Genomic DNA, 21,411 nt, shown 5'->3' with positions numbered 1-21,411 from the left:
AATCTGTGATTCTCGGATTCCATGTTCCAGATTTGCTCAGGGCAGTTCCTCTTGCATTCTTTTTAATGCTGAGCACAAGGAAGTCCTTAGCTAAACCATTAACTGTGTTTCTATTTACATTTCTTTTGTTCATCTTAATGACTATTTAACTGAAGTCCTCATTCCTTGATTACAGGATTCCTGCTCTGATACAAGCTTGAATATACCTTTGAAAATAAAATATATTTTCAATTACTGTCATTCATGGCCCCAATTCAAGGAAAATTTTCATTAAATAAATAATTAGCCTCAGCAAGAGGATTATGTCTTATGAATATGCAGTTTAAATGTGGTAATTATTCCATGTGTTGGTCTTTACAAGTGACACATTTCTACATATTTATATGTTATTGACTAGGAGTTGTCCAAAGCAAGAAATGCAAGCCTGACTCACCAGAACCTTATTTTGTAAAGCAATAGCTTGCTCATGATTAAAACAGACATTCCACACTTCCTCCTGCACTTGGCTTTGCAGAATTTCTCATCAGAATCCCACAATTCACTTTAGTGTTGTTTGACTTCCTGGGGCAGACATAGTGCTGGGTGTTAAAACCTACAATCACACCAAGATACTTTTTCACCACTCCACAGTATTTTAAGAATAACCTCTTCTTACATTCTGTTCTGTCCCCTCTGCTTTTGTCATTGGTGAGATTTTTCACTAACAGGCACATAGCTAGGATCTGCTTCCTTGAAAATAAACGTCTGCTTTCAAAGTGTTCAACTGATGACAGTCTTCATAATGCTCTGCTCATTTTGATGCTAGGCACCTTGTTAAGATACAAGCACCATATCTAGAGCAGTCATAAGAAATTTCATGTAGGGTTATGGTAAATAACAAGACAAAGATCTACATCTCTAGGTCAGAATCTGAATGAAAAAGTCACAGTTTGGAGACAGATAGCAAATTAATGAGAAATCTAGACTAAATTCAGTCCAGAAACTGGTTATCTATGAAAATCCGTAACCTTTTGTTTTGCAGGGAAAAGAAAGCATTATGCTGGTGTTATTCCTTAAAGATCTTTGCTATAATCAACACACTAGTGGTAGTGTACCCTTACCAAAAGTTAAATGATAATGTGAAGGTAGCAATGCTGAAATCAATGAGTTCAATCATTTGCCAAAATTGATTAATTTGTTTCTCTCACAAATATCCAATATTTTCTAAGACTCTCTACAACACAAGGTGTAGGCATGCCATGTAGGTTGAAGTGAGATAAATACGTTCTTTAAAGTAGGACACTACCTTAAATGAGAACAGTTGTCAACATGGAAGTGATATGCTGCTGTATAGAGACGTTTCCTTTATCATGAAGGGCGAAGGGACCAGATTGCTATTGTGAAATAGACAATAAAGCATAATGGCACTGCTAACCATCCCACAATGAACAACACATCTCCACAACAAGGAATCAGTGGGCCCCAAATGTGAGTAGTATCAAAGCTAAGAAACTCTTAATAAAAGTTGGGAAACCTCACATCAATCTTTTGGGTTCCTCACATCAATCTCTTTTTGTCCATGATCCTACACTAAATTTGGATCTACATATGCCATTTACCACTGTAACCAAGGCTGTGAGAAGAAAAGAAAAGTTACCCGAATTGTTAAGTCACAGCTACGATATGACAGCCATAACTGTCAAGAAATTTGAATACAACAAGCCATGGAGGGAAATTAGTCTATAAGTTGGCTAGATGTGGGCTTCGGTGAGTTACACAGCTGCTTTCAGTTTGGCTTTGGACCTCTCTTGTAGATATGGCCTTTTGTTGTAAACAACCCTGGGATATTTTAACAGACACATGCTCACAGCCACCAAAAGTAGAAAGGTGAAATATTATCCTACCTACATAGACTACAAGCCAAGCAGCCCCAGGGCTGAGGAGAAGCTCCAACAAAGCCTTGGGCATCTGCTTAAAATAGCTTCACACTAGGAGAGCACCCACTAAGTTTGTTCTAGAATTCATTCGGAGATTCTAGAGCTTTGAATTGTTGTTGGCGTATCATTTTGCTCATGTATTTTTTTAATCTGGAAGAGTTTAGAGGATGGTGTAGAAGCTGAATGAGGCAGGCTCAAATAGAGAAATTTTGGTTTTAACCACAGTCTACGGCGAAATTGGAAAATTTGGAAGCACACATAATTCCTATATGTTAAAAACAATCAATGTGTGTAGAGGACCTTTGAAGAAAACAGCTCTCAAGAACAGGATTTTCCTTCTGACTGAGTATGCTGGGCTTGGAGACTAAGCCTCAGCTGCAGGGAAGCTGCCAAGGCAAGTTGGAACCCCCAAACTCTTGTCCATAGCCAGAATATTCTACTTACCCTGCAAACCAAAGGAAAGAGTCTCTTAATTACGACATATGTATTTCTTGGATAGAAAACTGAATGTTAGAGTTTACTGGGTCACAGTAAAACTGCCTAAGAACAGGGGGAAAAGGCAGAAAAGTCTCAGAATCAAGCACTTTTTAAAACCTATCCCCTGAATCAGTTTTTAGAAACACGTCCTGGAGTGTTTAAACAGTAAAGTTCTACACTCACCCTTGCCAGGCTCCGGACTCTTAAATGCCTCAAAGTAATTAATATCTTTCTTCTTCGATGTCTGCCTTCCACACAAAAGCTTACTACTCCAAGATACTGGACCACGTCCTTGCTAGGAGATCAAAGGACAACAGGAAAGCGTCTTTCTTAGTGACCCAAGAGGAAAGTGGCTAGTTCTCCCACCGAACACCAGCAATCCCAGCTAAAGAGGAACTATAATGGAACCCCTCGGCTGTTTAGGCAAGGGAAGCAGTTCGGGCTTTTTCAGAAAGTCTGCTCAGGCTCACGGTGTGTGTTCTCGGCAACAGCGAGAAGTACAGCTGAGCTTTTTTAAAGCTGGGGTTGTTCTGAGAACGCGGGCACGGGAAAAACCGTGAAGCCTGGGGTACCAGCTTGGCATCCAGAAAAGCGGCGCTTTGCATGCATTCCATTTTCCAGAGAGAGCTGGGAAAGGAGACAGAGCAGAGATCTGGGCATCCGGTGGGAAGGGTCTTGAAATACTGCAGGCAGAGACCAAAAGTGCCTGTAGGTTCAAGTAGAAGTCTCAGGTTTGTGGTGGGGGTGGGGCCATTCCGCAGGTTACAGACGGATTTTAAAGGGTTAGCATGTGGAGACCTTCAGAACAGGGTAAAAGGTGCAAAGGGGTTGCGGAGTGAACAGAGAGGTGTGTCAAGTGACCTGAAGACATAAAGATCTAAGAGTCGACCAAGTGCCCAGTGATACCACCCTTCCCCCACTGCCCTCCCCAGCCACTGAGACCAAAACTAAGCAACTTGCTTCCAAATCCTACAACAAGGCTATCACCCTCTGCTTCAGTCTAGCCTGGATCTTGCGCTCCGGGGCTGCCGGCACCAGGTAAAACTGGATCGGACAGATAAAACCGGCTCTAGAAGATGCCAGCCTGACCACACAGAGCCCCCTGTTCCGCTGTCCCGCGGGCCACAGGCCCTCGCTCCAAACTGATCAACTCCTCTTCCTCCAGGATGACCCGCACAGTCCAGGCGCCACTAACGCAGAGCCCTAGTTGAGATGGACGGGTAGGGGTCACTGCCCAAAACAGGAGACACTTGGATAAATGGGTAAAAGGAAGATTCTGTAAACCAGGCGCCAGAGGCGCTCCTGTACCCGCTCCCCTCACCCGCGCTCAGCCTCCCCTCGCCCCTCGGGTCTCTGCCACCACCCAGGGGAGGGGGAGTCTTGGGGGAACCAAACGAACGAAACAGAAAATTCCGTACCGAGGGGGGAAGAGATGAGACGGTGGGACGGGGCAGCGGGGGCTGACTTGGGGCTGCGGCTGCGGCTTGCGGCTTCTTTCCACCCCTGGCCACCGAGCTACAGAGCAGGGAGGAGCGGCTGCCCCTGCAGGCTGCCCCGTCCTCCTGCTTGCCCTCCCCCCTGCCCGCCTTCCCCGCCCCGCCCGCCTCTGCTGTGAGGCGACCGCCAGCTAGGCTTTGGCCAGGGGCTGGGGAGGTGAGAGGTGCTTTCGCCAACCACTGTTCCTCTCTCTTCTCTCTCTCTCCTCACCCCCCCCCTCTCTCTCTCTCTCTCTCTCTCACACACACACACACACACACACACACACACACACACACACACACTCAACCGCGACGGGTTCTCCACAGCTCTCAGCCACCCCCCAAAACAGAGAGGGAGACGAGCAGCAGATGAGAACCTGGAGCAGATAGAAGGGAAAAGAAGAGCTCAGGGTTGGACATTTTGGGATCTAGGGGTGGGGAGGAGAAAGGGAGCGCGCCTCCTTGATTTTCCCCTGCCCACCCCTCTTTGCTTTTCTCTCCCCTTGGCTGGTATAGGATTTTCCTGAAGCAGCAGCAGTAGAGGACAGAAACCTTTAGTCTAGAAAGGGGGGTTGGAGAGGTGGCTGGATCTCCCATCAGCTACCTAGCTTGAGGGTGCCTGTAAGAGTGTGAATGCGGTTCCCCTCCACACACACACACACCCCTCCACACACGCTCCTCTTCATACCCGGGTGTCAGCTATCCTCAATTTCCCGGTGTTGGCTTCTCCGCTTGCTCTTATTGTTTGTGGCTTGCCGCGTGAAAGGGGTGCGTGTGTTTGAAGGGGCTCAGGTTGGGAGAAAGAGCCGAGATAGGGCGAGCGGGAGCAGGACAAGAGCACCGGTGGAGAAGAGTTTCGGGCACTGGCGAAGGGGAAAGGTGAGGAGGTCTGGCCAGTCAGAGGGAAGTTTGGCAATAACTGAAGAGCAAAGAGGGAAGCCCAGGTAGGAGTCAGTCCTTGGGCCCCTCTCAGCACCCTGATCCCTTTGCCTGTGCTCAACCATCCACCCACTCGGCAGCCTCCAGGCCCGGGACTGTCCCAGGCGGCTGCCTTTTGCGCGCAGCGGAAGACGAGTCCGGTAAGGCTGTCGCACCACGCGCCCCGGTGCACGGACTCCAGACAGCACACATCTGAAGAAAGCTCCTGGCCTGGGGTAAGTTGATAAGCGGCGCGGGTGCTGTCCTATTTGTTGCTGAGGAGCAGCAGTGAAATGAGGCTTGAATGAAGGTGCTGAGCTGTTGTGGGCTGGAAAGGTGCTGGCTGGCTTCCTGGCTGGCTGACTGTGGGCTGGGGTGGTGGGATGCAAATGGAGACCAGCAACAGATTGTTTTGGGACACCTGGGAGAGCCATGTAATGGAGGAGGGAGCCTGAGGAGATTTAGGACAAGATACTGTTGGCACCTACGAAAAGCGTCATTTTCATTAGCACTGTTCTCCTGGATCAGAGCCTGGATAGTGATTTATTATGATTTCCTGGGGTAAATATTATACTCCCACCCCACCCTACCCCTAGACAACCTGATCCCAGGTCTCTTCAAAATGGTCCTGGGATGAGTGTAAGAATAAAGATACTCAAGCTTCAAGGACAGCCTCCAACTGCAGAGAACCCAAAAGATGTTCCATGAGGGCTCAGGGACCAGAGTTCCCATTTACCTTGCTGGTTTTGTTAACCTTCAAACTTCCTTTTAGAAACCCAGAAATGCAAAATGGGGGTACCAGGTCAGATCTATGCTCTAAAGTGGACACTTCCCTGCACCATATGCCATGACTGGAACAAGCAGTCACAACCATGTTCTTCTACATACTTAGGTTCTGAGCTGAATTCACAGATCCTGGTCTTTCTGCTCCTGCTCGGTCTATGAGAAAGACTGAGAGGAGGTCTTTTTTCCTATTGCCAAGATAGGATGTTTGGACCACAGCCACGCACCTGGTGATAGCCAAGTGTAGCAATATTATCACTCCCTCATGAAAAGCCTGGAGCCGGGAAACCGGCCTAGACGACAGAATCCCTGAACTTTACCTGAGTTTATTCTATGAGTAGGAGAGGCAAAGACTAATCAATCGTGCTCTACTTAAAGATGGTGTGTGTTTTCCCTGGCTTCAAATGAGTAATAATTACTATACTCACATGGTACCCAGACCCACTTGTCTATTGCTACACAGTTATCTTCTTGGTTTTAGCTGGAATGACATGTTGACAAATCAGTATTCCCAATCGCCTATTTTTGTTTGTTTGTTTCTTGGATTGGGGGGTATTCTACAGATGATCTGTATCATTTCTCGTTTCCCATCAAGTCTTAAAAGCTGAGATTTAAATGATGTCAAATAGTGCCTTTCACTAATCTCGAAAATCTACTAAATTAAAAGGCATGATAGTATATTCATACAGTGCCAAGTTAGTTTTAAAGCAAATGTTTAGCCTGAGAAAGTGGGAACAATAAAAGTCTGAGAGGTTGAACAAAGAACTGAGTGGCCCTTGAAGTCCATGTCTTAGTTTCAGGGTGGTGCTGTTTTCATAAACTGTGTATCTACATCCATAAACTATATGTATGGGGTTCTATATGTGTATACAGATGCAGTTATTTGGTTCTTTTGTGGGTACATATAGTTTTTCATGGACTCCAATCAACCCTATACAGTCTGGGCCCTGTTTCTGTAGAAGGGAGGGTGCTGAAAGTGTGCTTTGAAAAGCATCCAAGCTCTTTAATTGAACTTTCTATTTATTAGACGTTACTGAAATATAATGAACTACCTCCTTTCAACTCGGCAAACAAGGGAAACAGATTCTGCATTAAGTGGAACTGTTTATGTTGCATCAGATAATTTGTTCTAATGCATACTGCCGAGAGACACAGAATGAGGATTACTCAGGTACAACCTGAAAAGGTGCCCATGCTGTTATATTTTCCATTTGATACAAATCTCCTCCTGGATGGGTTAGAACAGCAAGGACAAGATTGCAGATGGGTAGAAAAGAACCAACAGCTTCATAATTAGAGAAGAACTCAAAGTATCAACAAGGATGGAGCCTAAGGTGTTGGGTATTTGCTCTATTCTTGCGTATGTCAGTATCGGATTGCTGAAATGGTCCTGACCTGTGATTATTCAAGGCACAAGGAGACAGGCAGCTGCAAGGAGTCAGAACCAATATAGACCCAGCTTCCTTGATACAGATTCACCCTGGCTTTAGCATAAGCTTCAAGAACAGACATGGATCAGGTGATAGCAGCCATCCTTTCCAGATACCAGATCTGTAATTCTGATTCTATTCATTCTAGAACCAACAACTAAAACAAGAGTGGCACACAGAATCACAGAAGGCAGGGCCAGGAAATCAGAGACTCGGAACGGGGAAAAGAGGAGTAGGGGAGCCAAAGACGTTTGGAAACACATGGAAAGAAAAGTATCCAGGTGTTTGCTTTGGCTTGAAATGGAATTAGTTCAGAAAATCACCTCAGATGTGAAGTACTATAAAACTGCCTGCAATTCGACTTGCAAACACTGAGTAAACAGCAACAAAATTCCTTAGAACCAGGGGATTGGGGACCTTGGAGAACATTTCCAGCGTTGTCATCTCATTTCACTCCTTAGCATACTAAACTCCAATCTACTAGCCACTCCAGTGTTTAATTAACAAATGAATATTTCAAACGTGTCATGCTACTTCCAGCCTGCCTGGTTCCAAATCTTCTAATTTGCCTTTTGCCTGGCTCCATTGCTGTAGAGAAGGAAACAGACAATTTCTGACTGATTTACTTCTGCAGAGACTTCTGTTTGCAGCTGAAAACACAAAGCTGTTCAGATGCCTCCTTCTAGCTTGTGGGACCCTCATCATACTTCAAGAAGTGCCCTGTGCCCCAAGATGCCACCAACTTAATCCTGCCCAGTCATTTTCCATGATTTTAGGGACAGGTATGACAAATTTTGCAGCCTAGATTCAGAAATTATGCCAGTTTGGGCAGAAGCTGATCAACCCTGGAGGAGGACTACAGTGAAGCAGCCCTTATTTCTAGAGAGTAGGTGCTGATCATCCTTCACACGGTCTTCTCTAAAAGTCACATCACTTTCCTCTGTTGATGGGCCCCTAAAGCTCTTTGTCCAATGAGACTAGCAGACCCATTCTGCCAGGAAGGAATGATTCCTGGATGATTCAGCTGTGGTCTCATAAACAAACATGCATTTGACATCATCCTCAACTGAGTGAGAACAGATTGTTTAAAGGATAAAAGCTGGTGGGGCTCAGAAAAAATTACAGTTCACTGGGTCAAGGGGATTTTAGAAGTGCCTCGGGTTTGGTTCTTCTTCACTTATTGCAGAATTGTCCCTTGGAATCTGACAACCAGTGAAATTACCCCCCAGCCATTTTACTTAGCAAAAACAAGATTAAAATGATGATGAGAAAGAGACAGGTGCAAATCCCTCATTTTTCTTATAGAGAAAGTGGTACTCAGGAAGTAGAAATAGCTTGTTTAGATCCCAAAACAAGAACTCAGGACTACCTTCTTAGACTGAATAACTTCAATAAAGATCTCCGGAGATCTTTCCAAGCAATTGACTGGATTCTAAAACCAAATTTACTACAATTATATTCTACTTCCTTCCCATATTTACAGTTATATGTTTTGTATTATATATTGTCTGGTTTGTTTGGTTTGAGACAAAGTCTCAAGGTGTAGCCTAGTGTGACCTTGAACTCTCAACCCTCCTTCCTCAACCTCATTGGTACAGGGATCCCAGGCATTCTTTCTGTAACAGATAGCTGCAACTTATCTTCTCACTTATCACCTCTCTTGTAAACACACACAGGGACTGTTAAGATGTTTCAGCTGTTAAAGGTACTTGTCAACAAGCCTGACAACTCAAGTTCAATTCCAGGGACACACATGGTAGTTCTTCTCTGACCTCTACACCCATGCAGTAGGGTATGAACCTCCCAATACAAAAAGTAAACAAATCTAAATCACACAGAGAGAGAGAGAGAGACTGAGACAGAGACAGAAAGACAGAGACAGAGAGACAGAGACAGAGAGAGAGACAGAGAGAGAGATAAACAGAGAAAGAGTCAGTCTTGTCTTGATAGTGAAGAAAATATGGCAAATACCCACAACTATTATTCAGGAGATCAAGGCTGACATAGCATTGAGAGGTTTATAGCCAAATAATCTGCAAAATGAGAGAATTATAACACTTCATTGGATAAGTGGAAGATGATTTGCGTAAAATAAATTATGTAGATGAAATAAATATACGTTTTTAATCTGAACCAATGACCCTGTAAACCCCCTCAATGGGGCAAACACATCATATATAAATCTCTATCTAGGCTTTGATGGTGATTTCTTCAAAGAGCAAACATTTGACATAAAATGAAAATGAAAAATGCATTGCTTCATCAATATATTTTATAAAGGTGAGTGCAACAGCAAGAATTAATACCTACACAGTACTTAGTTATTTGCCATTCCCCATGCAGTATCTCAAATTTTCTCAAAAACATTATGAAATAACTACATCTTCATTCTTATTTTATAGATGAAACAGTAGCTGAAGCTCAAAGGAATGATGTAATATGTCCATTTTATATAGTTTAATGACTTAAGTGTGTACTATACCTGTCATTATTTTATAGATTAATAATAGTGACTTCCATTTCATCCCTACTGGTAGTAACACCTACGTGGTCATTTTGCTCACCTGTAAAATATGATTGGTATAATATATGTAAACTCCAGTAAAGTCACTATGCACTTGAATCTCTAAAGACTCAATTGGCATATGTAATCTGGATAGCCTAATTGTAGAGACACAGAGGCAAACCACAATCTCTGAGTATCGGTCTTTTAATGTGTAAGATATCCAACTGCTGTTGGAACTGAGGTTGCCCAACATGCTTTGACTTTTCAAGTAGATCAGATTCTTATGACATTAGTCATCTTAGACCATACAGACAGCTAATTTCTAAGATTTCTATGGCCACAATAATAAACAATACACATTTTATCAATTATTGAACATCTTTGTATTGGCTTTCTATTTCTGCTATGACAATTTAGCATACACTTACTAATCTAGTACTCATTATTAATTTTAAACAGGTCAGATTTATTATTGTTCATGTCATTTTATAATTCAGTATAGCAGAAATCTGCTATGAAGCTCACTGGACTAAAATCAAGGGGTCAGCAGGACAATATTCTCTTCCAGAAGTTCGAGGGGGAAATCAATTCCCTTGCTTATCCAGGTTTTCTTGGCACAGTTCACTTCCATGAGTGTAGGACTAAGACCCAGAGTGCTTTGATGGCATTCAGGGGAAGTCCTTTCTAGCTGCTGGAGCCCATTCACATTCCTCAGTCTCCTTTAAACCCAGCCTGAGCAAGATGAACACCATCACATTTGTAATCTCTCCCTCTTCTTCATTTACATCTCTCCCTGACTCTTCTCTTTCCTCTTCTGTTTTATTTTAAAATTTATTTACAAAAGACATTTATCTAAATATAGGAGGTAAAATGTGATGGGGTTTTTTTTGCATACATTGGGAATGGATCAACTGAAGGTGATTACTATCACAATTGTATGGTGAGTACACTCAAGTTAATCTTTTCTAACTATTTTAATATGTATGACGCATTACAGTTTCTCCAATCTACCTTGAGTTGAGTTAGGAGTGTTACATCCTATCTATGCAGAAAATTCAGGATAACCTCCATATTTTAAAGTCAACTATTTAGTAATTTAATGCTGTCTGACATCTCCTCGCCATGTAAAATAACACACTTACAGGTTCTGAGAGTAAGGGTTGCTGAATTTTCCCCTTTGGCCTACATTATACTGCCTTTTTGTTATCAAAACGCTCTTTGATTGTTATGATTGTCTGCTCTGTTGTTATTTGGGGTCATGCTTTAATTATACTTTAACTTTCCATAGTTTCAGTTACCAATGACCAACTTCAGTCTAAAAAAATTAGCTGGAAAATTCCAAAAGTAAATAATTCATAAAAATTCAATGATGTACCATTCTGAGTTGTATAATGAAATTCTATGCTGTCCTGTTCCATTCTGACCAGGATCTGAATCATCCTTCTGTCTAACAAATTAATACTACATACACTATCCATTCATTAGTCATTTGGTGCCCATCACATTACCAGATTTATCATAGTGCTTGTGTATAAGCAACATTTACATATTGGCCTAACATTACCTCACAATCCCTATGACAGTCACCACATTTTGTATTATCACATAGAAATTTTATTATCTCACAGCATCACAAGAAGAAAGATGAATACACTACAACAAAATATTTTGAGAAAGAGAGAGACAGTATACACATAATTTCCATTATAGGACATTGTAGAATATTATAGACATTATAATTATTCTATTTTATTATTCACTGTTGATATCAGTCTCTTAATTGCTTAAATTGTGTTTTTAAGAAGGCAAAAAGGATGAGTTTACTTCTTTAAAAATGTTAAAGATTCGTTTGTTTTATTATTTTATGTACATGAATAATTTAGCCTACATTTATGTATATGCACTGCAGGTGTTTCTGATGCCATAATAAGTTAGAAGAGAGCATCAGATTCCCTGATACAAGAGTTACAGATGGTTGCAAGCCACCATTGGGTTCTGGAAAAGGAATTGAACCTGGGTCCTCTCTACAAGAGCAACAAGTATTCTTAACCACTGAGCCAGCTCTCCAGCAACCTCTACATTATAAGTTTAATTTTATCATAAATGTGTAGGTATAAATATAGTTTAGTTCTGCTTACATTTTCAGGTCCTAAATGTCTTAGAGTATATCGCTCCATGGGGGATAGGGGTTAATTAGTTTCTGCAACACTGTGGCTAGCTCCCTAACAGGACACAGCTGAAGGAAAAAGACATTTATCTGGGCTCATGAGTTGAGATATGTTACGGTGAGTAAGGCACTGTGGCTATGTAGAAACAGGAGCATGTGACAGCTGTTGTTGGTAGCCTGGAAAGAGAAAGACATAGATGCTAGAAAACATCAGGCTTTCTTCTTTTTCTTTTCTTATTCAGTCAGGGCCCCCAACACCTGGAACACTGCACCTGCATTTAGGGTAGTTTTTCCCTCCGGGGTTAAACCTCTGGAAGTGCCCTCCAAGCCATGCCTAGAAGTGTGTCTTGCAGGTAATTCTAAATTCAGTCAAGTTGACAATGAACAGTAACCATGGGGGCGGGGCTACTATATTTGGTTTCCTGTTTTCTCTTCTTTCTGTTCCACTGAGCTAGGGATGAACCCTGGGGTTTTATGTATGCTATGCAAAGCTCTACATGGAACCACATCTCCAGCTTTTTATTTTTCTTATTAAAATTTTTGAATAGGTAATTTATGCCTGTGGTTCAAAAATCAAAATATATAAAAGAGTATTCAATGAAAACTATATTCCCACTCTATTTTCCATCAGTGTAGCTGCCATCACCCCTATCCTTTTTTTTTTCGTGTAAAACTTCTGAATGAAAATATGATCAACTATGAATAGACAGATTTTATGCCATAACAAACTGAAGCTCCAGTCCATTTTATCCTTTTGTTGCAACGCCACAAGACTGCAATTTCAGAAGAACTATCATCAATGTTAAGTGACAAAGAATTAGGTCAATCAGTTTATCCAACCAACCGGTGATTTCACTAAGTTTCTAAAATTTGTTATATCCCCTTTAGATCCACGATAGTCACCTGAATAGACCAAGTATCGTATAATCATAATGTCTCAATTTTTTTTTGTTTTCTGTCAATTTTTATGTACGTCATTTCAAAGTCTCATAATTTCAGAAATCACAAATTAAGGTGGAGAAAAATAGGAGAAGAAGGAAGAAGAGAAGAAAGGTAAGGATGAGGTTGCAGACAATGAGATGAGGAAGGAGAACAGGAAGAGAGGATGAGCAGAAGGTCCACAATGCACAGTAGAGGAAGAACTCTGAAAAGGTCATTACGTATAGTTTTGTTACTATATAAAGTAATGAGGTGGTCATGATACAATGAAGTCCAATACTTAATTTGTTTTTGTTTTTGGTTTGTTTTCTTGGGTTTTTTTTGTTTTTTTTTTTGTTGTTGTTGTTGTTGTTGCTGTTGTTGTTTGTTTTTTTGGTTTTCCGAGACAGGTTTTCTCTGTGTAGCTTTGCGCCTTTCCTGGATCTCGCTCTGTAGAGCAGGCTGACCTCGAACTCACAGAGATCCGCCTGCCTCTGCCTCCCGAGTGCTGGGATTAAAGGCATGCGCCACCACCACCCGGCGCAATACTTAATTTGTAAATTGTCTTTGAAAACATGACATAGCTCTCTCTTATCTTGTAGGAGAACATACAACAGTTACATAATTGTCAGCATTGGAACAGCCTATCACATAGCTAGGTAGCATCTTATAGGGAAATAGTAGCAAAAGGAAAGCCAACAAGTTTGGCTTAAATATCTGATAGCAAAATCAATGTACCAGAGGTAATTGCATTTCTAGTCTTACTGTGAATATTTGTTTTTAACTGTAACTTCAGAATCTTTTCCTCCCGATGTTAGTAGAAGGCGATGTACATATATCTTCTACTAACACAAAGCAACATTCTATTATGTTTTTTCTGCTTGTTTCTGTCCTTCAAACTAATGTTTTTCAAGCTATTGGCAATGATTTGTTAATATTCTGTTTAGTAGTCAATAACGAGTGTTTTAAATAAAACAAAACAAAAGATAATAATATGAACACCAAATGGTAAGAGTAAATACTACCATGTGAAACCTTTTCTTTTTCAGTAACATACATATATCAATAAAATGTGCATGTATGTGTGTGTGTGTGTGTACATGCATGACCACATTTGTAGATATACTGGGCCCAGTGTAAGACCTTTTTTTTTTTTTTGTATAATGTTGGTTACTGGCAGAAAACTTGATCAACATTGTTTAAAATGCTTGAAACCATTAGGCAGATGTTATAAATATTCTAAATCCTCATAAATAAATGAATCCCTTTCCTTCATCTTGAAAACTTGACCTTTCTGAACATAGTCTTCTAAGTAGACGAGGATTCCATACTGTCCCTTAATATAGTAGTTCCTATTCTTGCTGTTGGGGAAATGTTCAGAAAGCAACAAATATCCAAAGAAAAACTAAGAAGCCCAACAGAAACTGGCCTTGTTTCTTTCTGTGATGCATGGACGTCTTGAGATTTGTTCCACATCATAATTTGGACCTGTACTTCCAAGTTGTCACTTTCATTGGCATCTCATGGATACAGTGCTCAGGGGACCCTAGCTAGTGCTGAATGTGGGCTGAAAGTCTGAAGCTTACATGAAATATTTAAACTCAAGAGCTTTGGACTCTGCTGTCAGCTTCAGTGGTCGTCTTCAGAAACTTTTCCAGAATTAGAAACTTTTAGTCTGATGTTCAACACCAAGCGATGACAAAAGATTGACAACAAGAAGATAAAATAATATCGTGGGGAAAGAAAGGGACTGGCAACATGGTCAAGAAAATTATCCTGAGATTTTGGTGTGCTGAAGAGAGGCTTTCCCATACTCATTGTACTGCAATTGTGTCAGGGAAGAGAAAAAGGAAAAGACTAGCAGAAAGAGAGGACAGTAGCTAAAAGTAATTAAAATTTTAGTCTTCCAAGGGGTTATTGATACCCTATTTTTAACCAAAGGACAAGTTTTACACTCAGTGTAGACTCGTGCCTAAAAGGGTACCCTGTGAAAAACAAGCATGCACGCTCGTCTTTTTTCCTCTAGAAGCCTACCAAATGCTCAAAAGTGAGCCAGATGACAGGAGAAAACATGAAATGAAATACTAATATGCTTATGTATGGCATTGCAGTTTAAGCTCTTTGTGGAAATTAATGCAGTTATAATTCCAGAAGATACAGTTATGACATTTGCTGTGGTAAAATTGTGGAGGAATTTATGTATAAAGCTGAGGTAGGATATAGTTTAGTGGATAGATGGGAGATACAAAATGATTTGGAGATGGGAGGTGAACTAATGATAACAATGTTCAGGAAAGATATTCTAAAACAGTATTTCAGAAATAATGAACAAAAAGCAAGCATACCAACTAGGAAGAAATTACAGAAGTCTAGACACAAATGTTAGGACAGTAGTTAAGTGGGGAATCAGGAAACAAACCTATCAGGTTGATTCTGGCTCTGTTGCCTTTTTATCTATGAAAAGATAATACTGGAATGCTATAGGTGGTCATGAGTTTATATGTACAAGGTATTCAGCCCATTACCTACCAATTTTATTTGTTAAAATTGATATTGTTGGTATGTAGAAATGAAAGATACTATAAGGAGTAGATATATTGTAATAAATGATTGTATGTATAAGATAAACTTAGTCAAATATTTCTGTAATTTTTAGTTTCCATGTATTACCTTTTCCTCATTTCTGTGATAAATTACTCAGATTTAAACAAACTTAAGAAATGAGGAGTTTATTTTTGGCTCAAAGTTCAAGAGGACAGTCCATCTTAGCAAAGGGGTCATGGTGTCAAAAGCTTGAGGATACTGGTCACAGAAATCCACAGTCAGGTATCAGAGAGTGAGGAACACTTATGCTGAGCCAACTTCCTTCTTTTTATGCAGTTTTGAACCTAGTCCATGTAATGTTTCCACTCACATTCAGCATGGGTTTTCTTGCTTCAATTAATCTAATCTAGATAATCCCTCACAAGCAGGCTTAGAGAGAGGATATTCCCTCAAAGATGATTTTAGATGCTGTCGAGTTGATAGTCAGTATTAACTATCATAAGTCCACCTCCTTGTCAACTTGATACCCAAACATGCATATCATTTTAAGACATAATATTCCACCCCTTATTTCCATATACTTATGGCCGTGTCTTCATACAAAATGTATTCAATTTGATTTTAAATGACCCCATAATCCTTAACAGTCCAAACACTGTTCAAAAGTCCAATGTCTCTTTTAGGACTCAAGGTAATGTCTAAAATAAAAGCACCAACAAAATAAAAACGTTACATAGTTCCAATAAACAATTTCACAGAGTAAATATTCATATTATAAAACAAAGGAATGGGGGGCATAGAAAGAAAATATCAAACCAAGGCAAGCCTGAAACCCAGCAAGGCCACCAACAAATCCTGCAGCTCTATGTCCATCATCTGGGTTTTATGATAGACTTTTATGGGCTCCAAAGTCATTGTGCAGCCCCACCCCTCTTGTTCCATCAGCTGCAGGACATATAGTCTCTCTCTCTCTTGGGTTTATTCCAGTTCATGCCTGCAGATTTGTTTTTAAACAAATGTCCCTTGGTTCTGGCATCGTCAATGTCCTGGGTTGTCTGCTAGAACTTAGACTTCACTTTCACAGCATCCCAAAATAGCCTCTCAGGTCTTTCTTGTAGTGACCCTGATCCTACTACACATTGCCTTGGTTTGGCAGCTACAATCTTGGACTAAGATCCCATGATCCCTCAATACTGTATCTTTTATGTGGACAGCACTGCCACATTCTGCTGGTAGCTTGAGGTATAGGCTGTCCCTTAGACTAAAGTTGCAGTGGCTTCTATTTGCCCAGGCAGTTGTTTTGGAGCAGGGTATCACTTCAAAGGCATCCTTTATTCAAGTGTTCATCCTTTTAAATAAATACCCATTTGCACAAATTGGAGCCTTTGATGGGTGAAATCTTTTTGCTTTCAGGACCGTTTCTATTGTCCCAGTGAAGAAAGTGCAGTTTCCCTTTAATAATTGCAGATGTTTTGCTTTATCATCATTATTCTACTTGTCTGCTATTTTAAACTTGCTCTCAAATTTCTCAACAAGCTTCGTGTCTTTTATATCTTTTTGTTCCCTTTCACTACAGTTCTGAGTAAGAGCTATCTTGAAACGTCCTCCACCAAAATTTGAGATCATTACGTTTTATTCAGCCTCATGAATGGCTTCTAGCCCGCTTCCTCATAGAGTTCATTCCCCAGAAACTTCCCGAGACCACTTTCAGTATATAGTTCACCATTCTGGTATACCAAACTCCCACCAGAACAGTCTAATGATGCTCAGCTTATGTAGCAGGAACTTTTTCAGCCCGAAGTTCCAATTTTGTCTACTTTCTTCCTGCAAACCAGTTCCACAGGCCTAAGAACCACATGATCACCTTCATCACAGCAACACCAGATGACAAAGAAACTATGTCCAAGAAAACGTGAAGGTGTGATGGAACAAGAAGATAAGGAGCCAAGGTTTCAGTTTAGCATTAAGTTTGGAGAGGGGGCGACATCCTACTGAAAATGGCCACAGAAACTTTTGAGATATGGCATTGGAATTTGAGGGAAAGGTTAAGGAATTGAGAAGAAATTTTGGGAGGTCATATATAGTAGTATATAAAATTTTATCTTTGGAAAAGAAACTAAAAATATCCAAGGAAGAAATTCAGTAGAATGAAAGAAGCAAACACAACTTAACTTCAGTGTTTACTAGAGAAAGGGCCCGAAAAAGAGTGGCTGAAAGCCAAAGGAGATATGTACAAGGCACTTCGGAAGAGCATTCCATGTGTGGTTTACAAATTTGTGACAGATGCATTGTAAAGTAGGCAATGTGCAATAATGACATTCATTCTTTAAATGTAAGTCCTCAGTGTGAATAGGGCATAGAGAAATGGCTCGGTGGTTATGAGCACTTGCAGTTCTTGCAGAGGACCTGGGTTCGATTCCTAGTACCCACATAATAGCTTCTACCCTTTCATAACTGCAGTTCTAGAGGGTCTGACTACCATTTCTGGCTTCCTTTGTCACTGCTTACATGTGCTGCACATATATACATGCAGGCAAAAATTCACACACGTAAAATAAAAAAGACATCTTTTTTTTTAAAAAAAAAGATATATGTTATTTTATTGACTAGAGAAATCAGGAAGGCTTCAGGCATGTTTTAGAACTTGAATGACGGATGCTATTTGGAGATATATTAGGAGTACTATTCAGATAAGAATAATTGTTTTAATCAAATGTGAGGAGTCAGAAATAGGTACATAAAATTCAAGGAAAGAGTGATATAACATGAAGAAGGGGGAAAAGACAAGCAAAAAGAAGAGAAAGTTTTTTTTCAAATCAATCACAATGCAAATCTCGAGTTCCAACTGAAGATTTACAATGTTCATTGTTATCATATATTTAAGGCTGAATGTTTCATGCAAATTTTTTTCACATGAAACTGGACCCCCAGGCTTCTAAGTTAAGTGACTGAGAAAACAACAGCAAAGCTGTTAAAAATAATCATGAATGATGATTGAAGTAGAAGAACAGGTTAGGGTGAGGATACATGTGGGTGAGGAAAGGATGATGAATTTGATTTGGGTCACACTGAAGTTCAGATGCCAATGGTGCATTAAATAAGATGTTACACATATTAATAAACAGTTAGATAGATGTCCCTAAAACTCAGAGCAAAATATGAGCTGGAAATGTGCATTAGGCAGCAATGATCTAATAACAATAGTATAATAATAAATATTTATTAAGTATATACTATATTAAATATACAAGTCTGAGAGTTTTAAAATGATAAGGCATTTAAACATCACAATAATCCTATGAATATATTGCTATTTTTATCCCCATTTAACAAAAGGGATTGAAAGTGGTACCTAGACAGGCTGTGTACTCAAGATCACACAAATAAAGTCATAATTTAACCCAGGTATGTACAGCTCAAAAACCTGTGCTCCTGGTCACATCAGTGGTGGGTGTTAGTCATGCAAGTAGAATCACTATAGCAGAACAGAATATGGCTGTGAGATGATGTCTCCTAGTAATGCCAGAAGCTACACCCATAAAGTTTCACCAATATGACTGTCTAAACATGAGCTGAATAAGGACAATAGACATGCCAAAGTGGCCGGAAGAAAGACCACAAGAACTCAACCCTACACAAACAACTACAGGTGACTAAGGTATGCTGAGAATGGGAGAAATTGTCTTCCCCAAGAAAGAGCAATTGGTTATTCAATACCAAATGGTCAGCCCTGAAAAAATATATACAAGTTATATATATATATATATATATATATATATATATATATATATATTACTTGTGTGTGTGTATGTGTATGTGTATATATATATATATATATATATATATATATATATATATTGAGCGGGTTGTATTTAGGAAAATATATGTATATACATTTATGTGTGTAATGAAAGTTAATTTAAAGAAAAAAGAGATCATGGATTTGAGAGAGAGCAAGGAGAGGTATATGGGAGGGTTTGGAGTGAGGAAAGGGAAGGCAAAGTGATGTAATTATATTATCTCAAAAAGAAAAGAAAAACTTAAAGAACTAGGCCAACTGTTGGTCCTTGAACATAATGTTTGAGAGGTAGATGGGAGAAATGAACCACTCAAACAGATACAGCAATATAGGTAGAAGGAAAACTAGGAGTGAGTGGTGGCATCAAAATCATGAGCAGAAAGAATGTCCCCAAGAAAGGATTATATCATGAGCATCAAGAGCTTTAGCCATTGGCTATTGCAGAGGCCTTGAATAACGAGCAGATGCAAGGAAACCACAACCAAGGAGTGTAACTGACTCTGCTGCCTATTTTTGTACAACTCAACATGTTCTTTACATTTTCAAACGCCTGAAAAATTCAAAAGAATGTATTTCATTATATGAAAATCATGTAAAACTTAAAATTCAGTGTCCATAAATAAAGTTTTATTGGAACAGAATCCCTCTCATTTATTTATGTATTGACTGTGGCGGTTTTTCTACTACAGTGGCAGAACTGAGCAACAGAGAGCATATGGTATGCTAAGTCCAAAATTTTCCTCATCCAGCCTCTCATAGTACATGATTTCCAGTTACTGGCTTAGACTGGATTTTCAGACAAGGGCACCTCAGTTAAAGTCCTAATTCTGCTATTCACACATTTATTAGACTTTGAGTAAGTCACTAAAATGCTCTAGTGACCACCATCTGTATCATGGAGATTAAAACGGGACTTGATTTTAAAGGATCATTATAAATATCAAATGAGTGCATAGCATAGTACCTTGTGCATAGGAAGAACTTAATAAATGGTAACTGTTATTAATGCTCTGATGTTGTAAAATGGGTGATGGAGACAGATAGAAGGCCAAATTTCTATGATTGGCAAGGGGAATTGGAGATGAATACTACCAAAATGGAACTATCCTAAAGATTTTTCACAGTGGAGTTGAGGAGGGCAGATAAAAACTCCAAGAAAGGGAGAAATTTTATTTTTAATAACAAGACTCAAGCACATTCAAGGGCTAAGAAAATGGTATAAATGAGTAAAGACTGAGCACCTGGGAGGACAGGAAGTGGAACAATAGGTCTGAGGGGGTGGGATGAAGAAGATCATGAGCAGGGTGGCAGGGTCAGCCTTAGAAAGGAAGAGAAACAACTCTTCCTTTTAAAATAAAAGTGTTACATACAACTATAAGATTTGATGGCCAGGCATTGGCACACACCTTTAATCCCAGCACTTGGGAGGCACAGACAGGAGGATCTCTGTGAGTTTGAGGCCAGCCTGATCTACAGAGTGAGTTCCAGGACAGCCAGGACTGCACAGAGAACCCCCGTCCTGAAAAAAAAAAGAAAGAAAGGAAGGAAGGAAGGAAGGAAGGAAGGAAGGAAGGAAGGAAGGAAGGAAGGAAGGAAGGAAGGAAAAAGATTTGATAAGCTGTATGTAGTTTAGATAGCAAGGTCTATTTCCTCTGTGAGTTCATGAATAAGCTTTTCTGCTGCGAGGCAGGAGTATGGGGATTTGATGGCACACTAATTATGGGTCATGGGACTTTCACAAGGAAGTTGATCCAGGAGATTCAAAACAGAAGAGTATGTAGGAGGCCCAGGTGGGCTTGCAGAGCTTGAAAAATAAGAAGCCACACAACTTTCTCTATAGGTACTAGGAAATCTCAAAGGAGACGAAAGTCCAGGAAATGGAGTAGTGAGTGGAATTAGGACTTGGTAGTTGTGCTGAAAAATGTAGCAAAAGCAGTGCCACTACCACAACCAGAAGATTCCTTATCAACCTGTCCAGGGACCCACTGGCTCCGGGCCTGTGGCCTTGTCGGCAGGCTCTGTAACTAGCTAATCTTTACCCTGCCTCATATGCTGTGTGCTTTTCACACTGGCACTACCTTCCCAGACATTTCTCCATTTTTTTTCCCCTGAAATCTCCCTGCAGCATAACAAAGACAGAGAGTGCATTCCAAAGCTCCAAGGGAAAACATAAATTGTGACTTTGATGGAGAAAGACTAATACTTCTGAAGGATGGAGACCGGTACTAGAGACTGTTTGAGTACCTTTCGGAATGCCATGAGCCAAACAATAAAATCCCTTTTAATTTGTGAGATGCAGGACTAGAATTTTATGATGTTCGGCACCGATCCAAATAAAATGCAACAACAGCTGGTATATTAGGTTTTCTCCTTTGAGACTGCAGGGGTAAAATCAGAGGGCTAGCAGTCCGACTCTTGTTTGAGCAATCTAAAGTCAGAGTAGGGAAGGGGGAAGCAGATATTTTCAGAGATGCC

General features: G+C 40.3%; 2 protein-coding genes across 7 annotated transcripts in view; one reads left to right on the top strand and one right to left on the bottom strand.

The window, feature by feature from the left end:
* The window catches only part of Rtl4 (retrotransposon Gag like 4), a 355,422-nt gene extending 351,482 nt beyond the window's left edge, over positions 1–3,940 (bottom strand). For 3 of the 6 annotated variants that reach the window (XM_052737634.1, XM_052737625.1, XM_052737654.1), the window contains exon 1: positions 3,812–3,939. The gene's annotated coding sequence lies outside the window, so the exon portion shown is untranslated. Of the gene's footprint in view, positions 1–2,576; positions 2,689–3,811 lie in introns of all 6 variants that reach the window. The other 3 variants (XM_052737644.1, XM_052737671.1, XM_052737663.1) reach the window with 2 other exon arrangements.
* A 233-nt stretch (positions 3,941–4,173) lies between these two features.
* The window catches only part of Trpc5 (transient receptor potential cation channel subfamily C member 5), a 257,436-nt gene continuing 240,198 nt past the window's right edge, over positions 4,174–21,411 (top strand). The window contains exon 1 of the mRNA XM_052737595.1: positions 4,174–5,025. The gene's annotated coding sequence lies outside the window, so the exon portion shown is untranslated. The remainder of the gene's footprint in view (positions 5,026–21,411) is intronic.

The sequence above is a fragment of the Peromyscus californicus genome, unplaced genomic scaffold (assembly GCF_007827085.1).
Source record: "Peromyscus californicus insignis strain IS unplaced genomic scaffold, ASM782708v3 Scaffold_10__1_contigs__length_136768540, whole genome shotgun sequence".
Classification (NCBI taxonomy): Eukaryota; Metazoa; Chordata; class Mammalia; order Rodentia; family Cricetidae; genus Peromyscus; species Peromyscus californicus.
The sequence above is the reverse complement of the archived record's forward strand: the minus strand, read 5'-3'. Positions and strand labels throughout refer to the sequence as shown.